Here is a 17,775-nt window from a genome sequence, read left to right on the forward strand (position 1 = left end):
TCTTTCTCAATACATCTCATGGGTGCACTGGGATGCATCATGAGTGATATAACTTGGAGTTCTCAGGTGTTTCAGGCCTTTCAACATCAAACAACCTCATACAGAGTACCCAATCAGGGTTGATCAATCCTGAACATGTATCAGCAGTCAACCATGGGGACTCCCTCTTTACCCATCTATTGGCTCTTTCCTTGCCAAAAGCAAATGTCCTGATGGCCTTCTTCTTTGCCATCCCCACCATACCCTACTGTATCATAACTTTTCAGAGTGACCAGCCTGCAAATCTCCAACAGACCACCTCTATTGGCTCAGAGTGATTATTCCAGCTCTGTCTCACACAATGCTCTTCCAGCTCCTGGAACTTGGTGGGCTTTCTCTCATATGTGCTCTCCATGTGCTCTTCCTAGGGTACAGCGAGTTCTAACACAATCACTTTTTTGATGAATTTCAAAAGATGACCATGTCTGACAGAATGCTGTTATATCAATGTGCTCAGAAAACCTTAGCTGCTTACCGAAATCGAATCTCAACTGCCAATCTGCTGCTGAGGTAAGGAGGCTGGTCTTGGCCATGGGGTGAGCTTTCCTCCAGCCCTGAAAAAGGAGATGATATTCTTCCAAGTTTTTTTAAGAGATGGTGATTTCCAGTGGGTGGGTAACCTAACCAGTGCTGGTATTCTGCTTCCTTACAAACCAGGATGCTAGAATTATGTTAAGAGAGAGATTTAATTCAGTTCATAAACTGGAAAAGGTTCACTTTCTCTGTTTTGTGGTTAAGATGTGACAACATGATATTTTTCAACAAATAACCAAAACATGTTGGCTTCAACCAACAAAATTACAGTTTACAGAAGATGGATTTATGGTAGGTAAACATGTAAATGGTCAGTAAATGAACAATCCACAATTGCTAGCTTAGTTGATTTTTTATCTTTCACGTACAGGTATAAAGAGGAGAGGAACTTATGAATTCCTTTTTGACTTCTTAATTCTCGTCTAAAGAATTACTCACATGGATACAAAATGAATTCAGCACTGGCTTATAGGTGCTTTTGTAAGGTTTCTGGTTTGGATATATTAAATTTGTGAAGCTTTGTCTGGTTCACAAGCTTGTTGGTGCCTCTGTACTTGAATGTAGATGCTCTTGTCCTGATGTAGTCTGTGACGATGTGTGAACATGAACAAAGTTGAAGTGCTGCATCGCTTAGTTTCTCCTGAATCACCTTTCCTACTAATATGGAGGGCAATACCTAAAAAAACTGATAATTTACCTAATATGCACTGTGGCTATTACTGTATATTCAACTTAGCTTAGGTAACACCAAAAATCAAAAATACATATGCTAATCCGTTTGATGGCTTAATTCTGGCTACAAGATTAGATAGATAGATAGATAGATAGATAGATAGATAGATAGATAGATAGATAGATAGATAGATAGATAGATAGATAGATAGATAGATAGCTTAAGAACAAAATTTTTCGATCAGACCTTCAGTGACAAACCTGAAGTAACCTGACTGTGATGGAGCCCAAGGAGTAAAGTCTTTGTTAAGCTTACATGAGAAAGCAGAAAATACTTTTATTTATTAAGAAATATAAATTCTAACTTTTTTAATTATTTGGCTTGATTTCAGCAGTTTTTGGTAGATGATTTAAATTTATAGACCATAAATACTTTTACAGCTGTCATAATTCTCAGGAGCTGTGCTTAAAGTGAAGGGTTAAATTAGATGTATTCATAATACCCCTGTGACCCGGATGTCACAGGGTTTACATCAGTTGACAAATGCAGTCACGTGCTAAAAAATTAATTATTTTACACCAGGCAGTGGACTTTGGACACACACCTGCAGCATTCCCTGAAAGCAATTAAAAGTAAACATTCCCCTCCTGTTAAGAAGAGGTGAGGTTTGGATGCCAGCAAAATTACTAGAAAAGTTGTCTTAATTTGAGGATGATTGCTAGACCTCCTTTATTATTCTCTCTCTGGCCAGATGTGACTCACTGTATTGGGTTGACCCATTACTGACCTTATATCCCCCTTGATTGAAATCTTTGGCCAGGAATAAGAACTGATATTGACATACAGTTGTCTGCATTTATGAACATATTGATTTACATTTTGCTGTACAGCAGGGGAAGCAAACAACTATTTCCAGATGGAATCTTGGTTCAGATTGTGTTTGGTTTCTTCTTTCTAGCCAGTTTCCTGCCTGACTTGAACATGGACTTCAATCAACTATGAAATTCAATCAGAGAATAGGAAAAAAAAATCAGGCATCTAGTTTAAAACAGATCTGTAACATTTAAGTTATATAAAAATGCACACATCTTTATACCAAAGATTCCTTTTTTTGGCAAATCTTATCAAAAAGTATAAACAGCTTAATTTACAAATGAACAAATGCATGAATTGTATTAATTTTTAATCTCGGTATTATTTAACAATTACATTTTAAAAGTCAGTTTTATTCCAAGAGAACATGAAAACAAATAAACAGACAGCAGTATAAGTAGAACTTGAGGTCAGCTTTTTTCCTTAGTAACTGTTATTTATTGTTGTTAATGATTCCTTCATTATTTTTCTAGGTTTGATCCTGCTACATCAATTCTTGCTACATTCAGTTTTTCCTTTCATAGCTCTGGTACTAGGTTAAAGGTAGTTCTATGAAAGCTACATACTGGATTCACTGATTTATTATCTCTATGAAAAGTAATGAATGAAGCTTATAAACTGTTGTTATGTCAAGGTGCCTTTAAATTTACTTTTAATGCAACACAATTTGGAACATAATAGCATGTATTACAGAAAGCTATATCATAAAAATAAATAACAATAAAAAACTGGGCCAATAATAATTGTAATAATCATAATAACTGCTTTAAAAGGACTGAAACATTAGAAAAGCTATATCAAGGGTTGTGTATGAACTGTACATAATACATTCCAAATAAAGAGAAAGAAATATAATAAATAATTTTGATAATTTAACTTCTGAGCATTAAAGAAAAAAATAGACAAAAATTGATTGAAACTTTCTTCAGTTTCTGGCTGTGATAAGGGGAAACTGGAAAGATCAACAGGGTATAAGATGGCACGGTGGTGTAGGAAGAAATGATTCTGCTTTGTGGATCCAGCATTAATGGGTTGAGTTGTCATCTTTGAGAATTTTTAACTTTATCCTTGTGTCTACACAATTATTTCTTTCACATTCCCAATGTGTCTTATAGGTAAACTGGCTGTTCTAGATTAACCCAGTGTAAGCATAGGTGGTGAAAGAACAAAACCACAGCAACCAGTTGGAAACCTTTAAGAAGCACAATTTCCACACATGTTAGAAACTTTTTCTTTATACAAAACACCATAGAAATGTGTAAAAATTACCAAGTAATGTGATGGAAGTGTTATTTTGGAGAAAAATTAAACACCAAACCTTGGACTTGTTACATGCCTGTGTTAAATAGACATATCACTCTGTTACTTTGCCTCCTTTGGGCTGATCTATCGCACAATAATTTGGTACGCCTCATAACCTCATATAAACCCATTGCCCAGCAGCTGCCAGTCACCACAAGGACCATGCTGGAATTGACATGAAAAGCTGAAGAGGTTCTGAAGGATGCCTTTGATGCCTGACTGGAACATGCTTTGTTAGTCACATGATGACGACATTGAGGAAATCAGCCACTGCATCACAGACTACATTGATTTTCCATGGATGAGTACAATTTCCACAAAGAGTATGTGCTGTTCCCCCAGCAATAAGCCATGAAATGCAAAAGACCTAAAATATCTACTGAATAAGAAAAAGAGTAGTCAGAACATAGGGAGCAGCTTTCTGAAGGGAAAGCCCACTAAAGAGATAATCTAGCACAGATTACATCAGAACAACATGAAGGTAGTGTGGAATGGGATGAGGACCATGAGGCTGTTAAACCTGCAGAGGAAAGAAATACAAACAGAGATAATGAACTAAACCAGTTCTCTAACAGGTTTGACTCATTCTTGTCACTTCAGACCTCACCCAACTCTGCTTAGTCTCTGGAGATTAGCAGATTATGAAATCCCAACTGTCATCTCTACGCATGACTTCCCCCTACAATGCCACAATACGTGTAATCTCCAGTCCCATCCCACTTCCTGGACTGTCTATCTCTGCTGATCAAGTGAAGAGAAAGCTGAGGAAAGTCTGCACAAACAAGATGAAAGGATGGAATCAGACCCAGGAGGCTGAGAATGTGTGTCAAGCAGCTCTTTGTTGTCCTTCAATACCTGTTCTCCCTTTCATTTGAGTTTGTGGAAGGAACCCTGTCTTTAGAAAACATCGTATGTGGTCCCAGTGCCAAAGAAAGGGCATTCCAATGATCCCAAGAACTGCTCTTACTTCATCTATAATAATAAAAGGCAAAGCCCTCACTCACTCACTCACTCACTCACTCACTCACTCACTCACTCACTCACGCACTGACTCATCACTAATTCTCCAACTTCCCATGTAGGTAGAAAGCTGAAATTTGGCAGGCTTATTCCTTACAGCTTACTTACAAAAGTTAAGCAGGTTTCATTTCGAAATTCTACGCGTAGCGGTCATAACGGTTGATAACGTTCGACAACGCCCGCCATGTTGAACTTTCTTATTTATGGCCCCATCTTCACGAAATTTGGTAGGCGTCTTCCCTGCACTAACCGAAACCGATGTACTTACTTATTTCGATGGTATGACGCCACTGTCAGCCGCCATATTGAACTTTCCAACGTCACCAATTTTCAAACTTCCCGTGTAGGTAGAAGGCTGACCCCATCTTCACGAAATTTGGTAGGTGGCTTCCCTGCGCTAACCAAAACCGATGTACGTACTTATTTCGGTGGTATGATGCCACTGTCGGCCGCCATATTGAATTTTCCAAACGTCACTAATTCTCCAACTTCCCGTGTAGGTAGAAGGCTGAAATTTGGCAGGCCCATTCCTTACAGCTTACTTACAAAAGTTAAGCAGGTTTCATTTTGAAATTCTACGCATAACAGTCATAACGGTCAACAACGTCCGCCATATTGAACTTTCTTATTCATGGCCCCATCTTCACGAAATTTGGTAGGCGGCTTCCCTGCGCTAACCGAAACCAATGTACATACTTATTTCAGTGGTATGACGCCACTGTCAGCCACCATATTAAACTTTCCAACGTCACTAATTCTCCAACTTCCCGTGTAGGTAGAAGGCTGAAATTTGGTACTTATTTCGTGGTATGATGCCACTGTCGGCCGCCATATTGAACTTTTAACGGAAACCGATGTCCGTACTTATTTCGTTAGTATGACACCACTGTCGGCCGCCATATTGAACTTTCCAACGTCACTAATTCTCCAACTTCCCGTGTAGGTAGAAGGCTGAAATATGGCAGGCTCATTGCTTACAGCGTACTTACAAAAGTTAAGCAGGTTTCATTTCGAAATTCTATGCATAATGGTCATAACGGTCAACAACGTCTGCCATGTTGAACTTTCTTATTTATGGCCCCATCTTCTCGAAATTTGGTAGGCGGCTTCCCTGCACTAACCGAAACCAATGTATGTACTTATTTCGGTGGTATGATGCCACTGTCGGCCGCCATATTGAACTTTTCAACAGTCTTTGTTACTTATGGGCCCATCTTCAAGAAATTTGGTACACGGGTTCCCAACGCTAACTGAATCCTACTTACGTACATATATATGTCCATAGCCTGCACCTCGGTCACCGCGTGAGGTGGCGTTGAGTCCTCCGTCCCAACGCCTCCCACGTTGTTGGCTGGCTGCCTGCCTATATAAGACTGTCCGTTGCTCCGGTCTCTACATTCCCTTCCTTGCTTCGCCACGGGATTCACATCTCCCTACTGATAACTACAGCCCAAATTTGTTTAATCCACGGCTTCTCCGCTGTTTTATTGTTTGTTTATTACAATTATAGGTATTGTATAGGTATTTTACAATTACTTTACATTGCTCAGGTACCCATTTCCTTTATCATTCCAACCCCCATTACCATGTCTATCGAGATGATCACTATCGATCAAAGAACTGTCACTTACCGAATGGTTTCCTGCCCGGAGATACCACCTACCTTTTCCATTCTCTTTGTTACATATTGCACGGCCATATCAGGCTCACTCTTGATATCCGGAGGAAGATTCTGTCTTATGTATTGAATGACTGGGACAGGTTCAAGGTGTGGACTGATTACGGTACAGGAGATAATTATACTACACAGGAGCACTATAAGAGTGAAATGCTTAAGCCCTTCACCTATGGTTCTGCATGTGAGTTGATGGCTGCCACTGAATTGTTCGGTTGTCGCTTTCAAGTGTACCGAAATGGCCAAATAGCTTACACCTTTCGACAACCGCCAATGCCTCTTAAACATCTTAGATTCACAGGTGACGATTTCAGTAGTGGACACTTTGACGTTTATGAATGTTTAAACTCTCAAAAGCTGGATGTGATTTTATCAATGAAACCGGTTGTGTGCTTACAACGCTTGACAGATGCCAAATGTCACTTCAACACAACAAATCCTGCAAATACTGTCGTAATTGAAACAAACCATGAAACTCAAACCGATTATGACAGCAGCAATCCAAGCTGTGACATTTGAGACAAGATTACTGTTCACATGGTCAACTGTAAGTTACATGCTCAAGAGTAAGCTCACCGCACAGCTTGGTCATATTACAACCGGAGGGCCGAACTGACAACATGGTATACAAAGAGATCCTTAACAAATAATTATTGGCATATTTTCCCTCAGTTTAAAAAGGTTTAATTTTCTTCTTAATAAAAATTTTAATGCAGTACTTCGCCGCTGCGAAGCGCGGGTATTTTGCTAGTACATAATAAAGACCTTTCAGAAGCTGGTCTTAAACAGCTCTGACCTATGGTTTCAAAACACCTTGATCCACTGTATTTTGCCTATCAGGCACATATATGTGTGGAGGTTGCTCTGGTCTACATGCTTCACAGAGTCTATTCCTACTTGGACAAAACTGCTACCACAGTCAGAATAATGTTCTTTGTTTTTTCCAATTCCTTCAGCCCCATTCTGCTTCATTGATGTCCCCACAATCTTCTGGATTATGGATTATTTGACAAACACACAGGAGTTTGTTAGGATCTGAGATTGTATGTCAGAAATTCTCCCGTCTCCCTTTCTGTTAACCCCCTACCTAACAAACTTCTATTGTAATACAGGCGCTTGCCAACTACGGAATTTCTCAGACAACTTCTGCATCATAGGCTGTATTAATAACGTAAATGAGTCAGAGTGAAAGAGCCTTGTCTTGTGGTGCAGGGAGGACCACCTGCAACTTGACATCAGCAAGATAAAAGAATTGGTGCTGGACTTCTGGTGTGCCTAGCAGCCTCTGAGACCAGTCACTTTTCTGGAGGGACTTGTAGAAGTGGTGTAGAGCTACTTGTATCTGGGGGTTCATATAAACAGTAAATTAGACTGGTCTGAAAACACAGAGGCACTATATAAAAATGGCCAGAGCAGACTGTATTTCCTATGGAGATCTGGGTCTTTTGAAGTATGTAGCAAGCTGCTTGAAATGTTCTTCCAGTTAGTAGTAGCCTGTGTATTGTTCTAGACTGCAGTGTCGTGGGGAAGCATCTTGAGTTTGAAAGACATACAAAGCTTGAATAAACTTACCAGGAAAGCCTGCTCCATCATAGGGCTAACTTTGGACACACTGGAAGCTGTTCTGGAAAAGAGGATGGCAAAACAGGATGCCATCAAGAAAAATCCCTTCCATCCCTTCCAGGAAGTGCTGTCTTAGAGCACTTTTAGCCAGAGGTTCACTCCACCACTGTGTGCTAAGAACCACCTCTGGTGATCTTTTCTACACTATGCGATCCGGCTATTCGGTTCTTCCTCCTGACAATCCAAACTAAAAGCTTATGCACTTTAAGTACAATTTAAAGATTTAAATATAATTTCAAGTTGCAAGTTTTGGCTCAATATTTATTTTTTATTTATTGATTGATTATATTATTTATCCTACGAGTCTGTATCTTTATTTTTTATGTTTCTTTTGGTTTATACATCTAAATTTCCCCTTGGGATTAATGAAGTTTACCTAATCTAATCTAATTTAATCTAGTATAACCCAACATATTTTAATGAGACAACTCTATTTTTGTCACATTTTGAGACTTCCATTGAGCAGACTATGTACAATGTTCTCTTACACTTTTGTCATACACAATATGAGTTCAAGTACTGTTATATGGTTAGTGGTATTGCCCCTCGGAGATTAATAGAGTGTGCCAAATACCAAACACCAAAAAATATCTGGCTATATCATGCTGGTTGTGGAATCAAGACTAGCTGATGTTTTCTAAAAAATATATCTGGAAATGTGAAAAGAACTGAGCTGAAAGGTATTAGTCTGTAAGTACAACCAGAAGGGGTTTATGAATTACATTTTACTTGCATTTCTACTGCCATGCATATACACTTTTTTGATTTAGTACTATGTTCTTTGTCAACAACAAATACATTACTATTTAAAACATATCAGACTAAAGTAAGTTTAGAAAAGCTATATTAGACATTATTGCTCCTTTTTGTTTGTTATATTGCACAGTGCAATGCAAATAATGTTTAGGCCTGTTTTTAAATCGCTTTTCAGTTCCAATAACAATCTAGGACCTGTCACACATAATCTACACTCTGTTTATGTTTCTGTCATCCAGACCCTTGAAATGTCATCACTAGTGACAGCAACATTATGTCTTACATCACATTGGGTATGCAAGAAATGCAGAATAAAATTACCTTCTCATCTAACATTTCCTGTTGATAGAAGTCGCTGCAACTAACAAATGATCTGAATCTAAGAGGAAGTGATAAATACAACCACATAGCAGGGCCAGTTTTATTCAGTGCTCTATTAGATGACCTTCTATTACCGTCACAATTAAGCCAGTTTAAAAAGAAGGCCTTTTAACATTCTTCTACACATCTGTATAGCTCTGTGAAAATGAAGCAGTGCTTACCACATTTAGAGATGAAAGTAAACTCCTTCTGTGCTAATATATCCACCTGTACATCCTCCATATTTATTAATGCTCTTATACACTACCACTTACACATCAACAAATAATGAAAAAAAGGAAATTCCTAGAAACCATACAATATAAGTCATTAGGTTTATTCAGCTACATATAGACTCTCCTAGTTGAAGAACAGTTTCTTTCAATCAGGAACATTCCTCACTGTAATGAAATATTTAGTTCTATTTACAGTACCAATTATGCATTTAAATATACATTTTGCTATATACAGTACCTGTAGGTATATGTATGTTGTTTAGTTCACTCCCTGAAAATCTTGACTTTTTGAGGCATTTCCTAAGCTATGGTCACACTCCCCTACCCTCTTTGAAGCTGACATTTTTAGCATACCAGCAACACCATTCTATGGCACCACACTGAATGACAAGCCTAATGTATTGCCTTCTACATGCACAATCTCACCAGATCAGTCCAGTGTTTTTCACTCCTGGCTGAAATTCCTAACTCACAATTCTCCTCTGGCTCTACATGTATTTAAAATAACCTCCTCACCTGAAAAGAGCAGTCTTAATGGAGTGCAGTCTTTAAAGAGTATAATGGTGAGGCAGTGGTTAACTCTACTGCCTCATGGGTCCAATAAGCTAAATTTTGTGGTCATTGTTAATATCTCTGAGTGATTCTTGCTCTTCTTGCGTGCATATGAACTTTCCCTAGGTTTTTAGGTCCCATTCCGCATCCCAAAGATCTGCCTCATATGAATAAGTCTGGGGTATTACACAACCCCAAATCAGAAAAAGTTGGGACTATATGGAAAATGCAAATAAAATAAAAAAAATAGTGATTCTTAAAGTTACTTTATTTCATTGCAGACAGTATGAACCCAATATATTACATGTTTTGTCTGGTCAACATCATTTCATTTGTTAATATATGTCCATTCCTATGTTTCAGACCTGTAACACATTCCAAAATAAGTTGGGACAAGGCAAATTAGGGCTAGTAATGAAGTAAAAAATATATATAATGATGTGATTTCAAACAGTGATATCAAAAGGTGATTGCAGTCATAATTTGGTGTAAAAGCAGTATCCACAAAAGGCTGAATCTTTGAGCTGCAAAGATGAGCAGAGAATCAACCAATGTGTCAGAAAATTGCTGAAATGTATTTAAACAATGTTCCTCAAAGAAAGTTTGGAAGGAATTTGCTTATTTCTCTCTCTTCATTGCATGAGGCATCAATCACAAGAGGTGAATGAAGGTTTGGTCACTAGATGTATTCAGTGGTTAATTCTCTGGTATTGCAGTGACTTCAGTTAATGATGCTGGAAAGACAACTGACCTCCAGGAAAGACTGGCATGGGTGAATGAGGCCACCAAACTCAGTTGCAGCACCTGTAAGAGGGCATAAGAAAAGCTACGTAACAAAACAATGTGCAATAACCCCAGTGTCTCCCCAGAGTGAGGAGGAGGATGAGAGACTCAACAGGACATATACAATGGTAATGGTCAAAGGAAACATATGGACTATGAGAAGGCTTGCTCAAACTACACTTACAGGGGAAGTGCCATTGTAGGAAGGTTTGTAAGAATGTAAAGGTACTTTGGATGCATCAGTCTAGGACCAAATGTGAAGGAGGGTAGAAGTGGTTGAAGCACAGAGTGGAGACACAACATGAGATGGAGGAGGACTCAAGGCAAGATGCATCCCACAGTACAGGAGACCTCTCTACAGCCATTCCAACCAAAAACCTCAGGAGGGACTCTCTACTACTACCCCAGAACCTGCGAGTAAGAAAATGAAATGCCTACAAAATGACAATGCTAGATGTGAACAATTAGATTAGGACCTTGACAGAGTTTTAGAGGCCACGTTTTCAGAAACTGCTGATAGAAAAATTGAGTGTATGACCACAATCATTTAAGTTATGGCCAAGGAACAATTTGGCATAAAAGAAAAGAGAGGTATCAGTGGAACACAAGAACAACAACTTAACAGGAGGGAAAGGGTAGTAATGCAGTTGAGGAAGGAAATCAAGACTCTCAACAAGCAGTTTAAAAGAGCTAATGCTGACAAAAAGCTGGGCATTAAAGATCTGACTGGGGGACCTCAAGTGCAATTGTGCAGATTTAGGAGGGCTGAAAGGTTACGGAAATTGAGGCAGGAGAAAGAGGTCTGGCAAGCACAGTTCATAAAAAAACCCATATGGATTCACAATACCCTGTTGGGCGAGGCAAGATCTGGAAGGTTTCTCAGCCCTAAGGAAGTTGTGGAGAAGTTCCCCAAAGAGAGTCAAAGCAATACTCATAGGAATCAGACTCTGAGTGTTCACTCAAAATTAGACAAAACCGAGTCCCCAGAGGAATAGCTCAATATTAGGGCACCAACATGGAGAGAAGTGCAAGGCATCCTTCTATATAAAAGCGGTCGGGATTGTCCTTCCGTCCTGTGAGTGCTACGCAGGTGCGGAGTTTCTGTGGCAGAGCGACGGGCATTAAGCAAATTCCTGTCAATCATGAATAATCCACTGCATCCACTTAACAGTGTCATCTCCAGACAGAGGAGTAGCTTCAGTGACAGACTTTTGTCACTGTCCTGCTCCACTGACAGACTGAGGAGATCGTTCCTCCCCCACACTATGCGACTCTTCAATTCCACCCGGGGGAGTAAATGCTAACATTAATTTTATTTTAATTTTTTTCATTTTTATTACTATTTAATTTAATATTGTTTCTTTGTATCAGTATACTGCTGCTGGATTATGTGAATTTCCCCTTGGGATTAATAAAGTATCTATCTATCTATCTATCTATCTAGTTTCACACACGCCCCGTCCATTTTGCAATGCACGATGGGATTTGTAGTTTAGTTTTTCCAGGTAAAAGATGATTTTCTACTCCAGACTGTGCGATATCTTCTTCTTCTTTCTTACTATATAAAAGTGGTCGGGATTGTCGTTCCGTCCCTTGAGTGGAAAGCGTAGCGGTATTCCGCTTATCACGGACTTACTACTTGCAGCTTGCGTGCACGCGACATGATGTGAGCAGAGTTCTGGTGCTCCCATCGTTCCCTTGCTTTTGTGCGTGATGCGCTGGAAAAATAGACAAAATATGTCTCTGGAAATAATTAATGTTGATGGAGTACAAATGCCTAAATATTAAGGGGGGTTCAAAAGGGCGACCTCAATATAGAAAAAAAGTTTAAATTTCATCACAAAAATAACAAAAAGTAATACCGCTTAAATGCAATATAACCAAATTAATGAGTTTGAATAAAATATCAAATTGATCTACATATTGAATTGCCTTAAGAAGTGGTCAACTTAAAAGTCGGTCACCTTAAAAGGCGGGTCAGCCTAGTAGTACAGAAGGCCCGATCAGCATCTGTCCCAGGACCAAGTGGCATACCTTACAAAGAATATAAGAGATGCCCAAAGCTCCTCCACAGGCTTTGGGAACTTTTGTGGATGGTCTGGGTAAAAGGTATGACGCCATCATCCTGGAAAAGAGCAGTGTGCTGTTTTGTACCAAAGGAAGCTGACTCTTCAGAGATCAGCCACTTCGTACCATTTTTGTCCTTGCTATTGAAGGTAAGATATTTTTCTCTGTCTTGGCCAAAAGGATGACTACTTTCATCGTGAAGAACAACTACATTGACACATCAGTTTAGAAAGGTTGCATTCCAGACTCTGCTGGGCACTTGGAACATGTAGGTTTCCTTAACCAGCTTATCTGTGAAGCAAAGGAAAGCAAAGGTAATTTAGCAGTAGTCAGCAGGGAGGGAATCCAACGGGCTGATTCTGAATTTTGGTACTTGCCAGACTTCAATAGGCTTTATGGTTGACCCAACTATAACAACTTCATCCCATGTACAAGCAAGATGGGTCATGGATGCACTTGATAACTTAGTAACATGAGTAGGAATGAAATTTGAACCCAAGAAGTCAGGAGGTATGGTGATAAAAATGGGAAAGTGACCAGAAAGTTCCAGCTCCATGTCTAGGGGAAGGTTATACCATCAATCAAATAGAACCCAAGAAAATGTCTTTGGAAGTGGTATGATGCATCTCTCACTGACAAAATCAAATCAAATCAAAGACAGAGAAACTGGAGGATGAATAGAGTTGATGAAGATAGAGGCATCAGGTTTATCAGGCAGATACAAGGACTGGCTCTTCCAGCATGATCTGCTACCAAGACTGTTTTGGCTACTGACATTTTATTAAATCCCAATGACAGTAGTTGAAAGAATCAAGAGGCAAATGAACAAACATCTTCACAGAATGCTTGAAATTCCACCAAGCTTCATGTCAGCAGGGCTATATAACAGGTCTGGTCAATTGCAGCAATCGCTATCATCAGTAACCCAGGAGTTCAAGGTGGCAAAATGCAGGGCTGCGTTGATGTATACACAATCTAGCAATGGAAAAGTCAGAGCTGCAAGCATCACCACAAGATCTGGATGAAAGTGAGCAGTAGACACGACTGTTGCACAGGCTGAAAGTATGTTGAAGCTAAAGGATGTCATTAGGAACGTATGCTTGGAGCGACCAGGGCTTGAAACCAACAATTTCCAGAAATGGGGAAAAGCAGACCAAAAGAAAGGAAAGATATGATCCAAGCCAAGGCCAGATGCCTAGAGAAGGAAGGGCGAAGGGCAAGGGCTGTGGTACTTGAATCACATGGGCAGAACTTTGAAAGAAAGAGCCTTTCCTTCTCTGATCAGTGTATGATTTCCTGCCAACACCAACTAACATGCACAGGTAGGGAATGAGAGAGGATCCACCATGCAAGCAATGCAAGGAGAAAGGCAGGCTGGCCCACATACTGGAGAGCTGCAAGATTGCACTTAGCCAAGGAGGATATACATGGTTCCATGACATGGTTCTCAGGGCACTGGCAGATATTTTGGAGAAGGAGAGGGTATAGGTCCATCCATCCAGTTCATCAGATAGGGGGAGAAGCCACCCTCGACCAAGAAGAGCCTTTTTGCAGCTCTTGCATGGAAGATAAGGCTAGACCTGGGTAGGAAGCTATATTTCCCCCAGGTTGTTCAAACCACTCTAAGGCCTGACATAGTGATATGGTCAGAGGAAGCGAAGAAGATCATCTTGCTAGAACTGACTGTTTTGTGGGAAGATTAATATGAAGAGGACTTGGAGAGGAAGGCCACCAAGCATCAGGATTTGGTTCAAGAATGCAAGGACAAAGGGTGTCATATCTGGCTATTTCCAGTCGAAGTAGATTGCAGGGTGTTCCCGGAAAATGTTCATAGCCCTGGGAATAGAAGGAAGAGAACGGAAAGTAGGAGGTTGCAGGTTGAAGGAAAATATGAGCTGGAAACCAAAAGAGAAGATGGGCAGTGACTGGCCGCCACTGCCAACCCAACAATTGGAGGATGTTGTGATTTTGGGTCGAAACATTCAGTGAAAGTTAGATGCTATCTCACAACATCTTCTCCTTGCTGAAGGCATTCATCACAAGAATTGATTGAAGGTGTGGGCACCAGATCTATTTAACAGAAACAGTCCAAGGAATCTGAAGGAATTAAGGGCAAGGGCACAAACCTAAGATGAACACCCATGATCTTGTACTGTCAGTAATGAAAAAGTCAATGTAAATTTAAAAATAATTACTTTTTTTTAATTTGCATTTTCCATACCGTTACATTTTTTTTTCTGATTTGGGGTTGTACAAGTACTGTATATCTTGTAATGGAAGGAGATTCTCATGTTTAGATGATTTGTGTCTTGCAGCATAAACTGCTGATATAGGCTCTGGCTTCCTGTGACTATATAATGAAAAAAGATCATTAACATAAATTGTTAGAATTGGCTGTTAATTTTGACCCTTCCTTTCTGGTGCTATATGCTTCTTTTCTTTTAATTATCTTGCACTCAAATGATGGAAGCAACACACAATCATTTATGCAGGGAAAGCTCTCAGTTTTGCTTTCTTAATCTATATTTACATTTTTTTAGGTTGTGACCTTTTTCTCCCTGTTCTAGGAATTTTCCTGTGTTTTGCATCTGTGTCTTTGGAATTTTTATTTGGATGTGTGTCACATTTAATGCTTTTGAACATGTTTATGGCTTACTAAGTGGATCTGTTCAGTTTCTTTTCCATGGATTCCATTTTGCCACTGTGCAAGTTGTGCAGGTGACATCACCAATAACATGTTTACATCTCTGATATGTTTACAGATGACTCCATGTTCATCAGTCCACCCACTCCTGGGGCGCTGCCTGTCTGTACAGATATGAGTAAAAGAATAAATGGAATGTTTTTGTTTACAGTGTATAAATATATATATTAATAAAGTATTTTTAAATAATTATGAATTCACTTTTGACTATTTACTTTTAAAGAGAGCATGTTGACCTCATTTTTCTGACTTTTTTGTAAGTGCTGGCTGCCCTTTTTTATCTATCCTTGCTACCCCACCTGATGTCTTGTCTCGACTATAGACCTCCGCTTTGTGTTTTTTGCATCTTTTTTTCTTTCAGTTACCTCAGAGTCTTGGATTGTATATTGTATTCCTCTGATTCATTCTCTGGTTCCATTACTTTCATGATGCAATGCAACTCATTCTTTAAGTTGGCATTGGCTGCATCTGGTACCACACCCTTATACAGGCTACCTATGATGATTTTATACCATTAATTTCAATGATGTACAACTTTACAAAAGGTTGTTCTGATACACAATAATTGATTCTTGTTTCAATAATGCAGTTGCTTGTTTCCAGCTTGGTTCTTAAATCAGTTTGTCAGTTTAAGTCATAGAATTAATGAACATTCATTTAAACTTCATGGATAATGTAAAGTTTTACTGTTAAATTTTACATGTCAGATGTGGATCTTGAAAAAGGGAATTACAATAGGCCCTTATAACTATCTGTGCTGCAGCATTCTTGTTTAAAAATACATTTCAAAGTAATCATTTATCCTTTTTCAGATTAATGAACATTGCAGTCCTTTCAACCTCAGTTTGCTTAAACCCCCAGCAGACCCCCGTGACCCTGTAGTTAGAATATAGCGGGTTGGATAATGGATGGATGGATATAGTTAAAGCACGTTCAATAAACAATCAGTAGTTTTTGCCTGCATTAAGAAAACGTTGTCTGGCATGTTTTTTTTCCTCGCAGGGCACTACAATCTTATTAGCCTTATTAAATCAGCTTCTCTACACTGGCTGCATGTGCTGACTGATGAATCTGAAAAGTATCCAAGAATTTTTAATTGGTTTCAAATCTCTGATTGTTTAATTATATCAAACCTATCAAATATCAAAAATGTTTTGATTTATGTTCCTACCCTCACCTAAGGTCATGAGCTGTGGGTAGTGACCGAAAGAACAAGATCGCGAATACAAGTGGCTGAAATGAGTTTCCTCCGCAGGGTGTCTGGGCGTTCCCTTAAAGATAGGGTGAGAAGTTCTGTCATCAGAGAGGAGAGGAGCTCAGAGTAGAGCCGCTACTCCTCCGCATCGAGAGGAGTCAGATGAGGTGGCTCAGGCAGCTGATCAGGATGCCTCCTGGACGCCTCCCTGGTGAGGTGTTCCGGGCACATCTAATGGAGGCTTCGAGATTGCACTTAGCCAGGGAAGGCCAGAGGAGGCCCCGGGGATGACCCAGGACATGCTGGAGGGACTGTGTCTCTTAGCTGGCCTGGGAACGCCTCAGGATTCCCCTGGAAAAGCTAAAAGAAGTGGCCAGGGAGAGGGAAGTCTGGGTAACTCTGCTTAAGCTGCTGCCCCCGCGATCCAATCTCGGATAAGCGGAAGAGAATGGATGGATGGATTGTTTCAACAAAAAATTTGTGTATTGCCAAGTAATTTTATCTATTTAAAACCTAATCTTACAAATATCTACCCATATCTGAATGTTGTCCAGGTCCATCTTGGATGATGCTGCTGACTTGAGGTTATATGCCATGTCACCTACTTTTATTACTGTATTATAATCTGCAAACACAAACAGAAATGTGTAGTTTTACCAAGATAATTTACATAAATTAAAAAGAAAAGTGGCTTTAGTTTAGTAATGAGGAACTTCATCTTTACTGTCATCGAATTCAGAAAAAACATTCTCACTCCATAACCTGTTGCTTTCTGTGTTCAAACCAATTTAGCTCCCACCGGCACACCGCACTTTCAACCCTCACTTTTGTTAGTTTGATCACCAGACATACAAATTGTACTTTTTAAAGATTTTGGAAAAGATCTTGATACTTAATAATATCATATGTACCACTTTGATTAAACACTTTTGTTAGCTTTTCATTAAACGTTAGTTCATTTATTGAACATAATCTCCCTCGTCAATTCCTTGCTTAGTGTTCAATACTAAACCTGTATGTGGTGACTGCTTCTCAGTTTTGCTTTTCACATTTGAATTGGTTAGTTTCCCTGCAGTATACATTATGTGTACTGTCCTATAATTTCTAAAATTGTCTCAGTCATTTTTTTTTGTATAAGGCAATGTTTGTTAGATTTCAGAGCTTAGAAATTTCCCAAAGATGCAATGATTTAAAAAAAAAACACATATAAGGGTTTGCTTTGATAGCCAATAACTTCCCTGAACACACAATGGTTAATATGATCCAATCCTGAATATTTCATTTCAGCCTTTTTCATTCGAACAGTTATTGTCTCTCTAGTCTGTAAATCATTTAGTATTTTATTGACTACCAAATGATTTCCAATTTCACCACAGGTGGAAA

The sequence above is a fragment of the Polypterus senegalus genome, chromosome 8, assembly GCF_016835505.1.
Source record: "Polypterus senegalus isolate Bchr_013 chromosome 8, ASM1683550v1, whole genome shotgun sequence".
NCBI lineage: Eukaryota > Metazoa > Chordata > Cladistia > Polypteriformes > Polypteridae > Polypterus > Polypterus senegalus.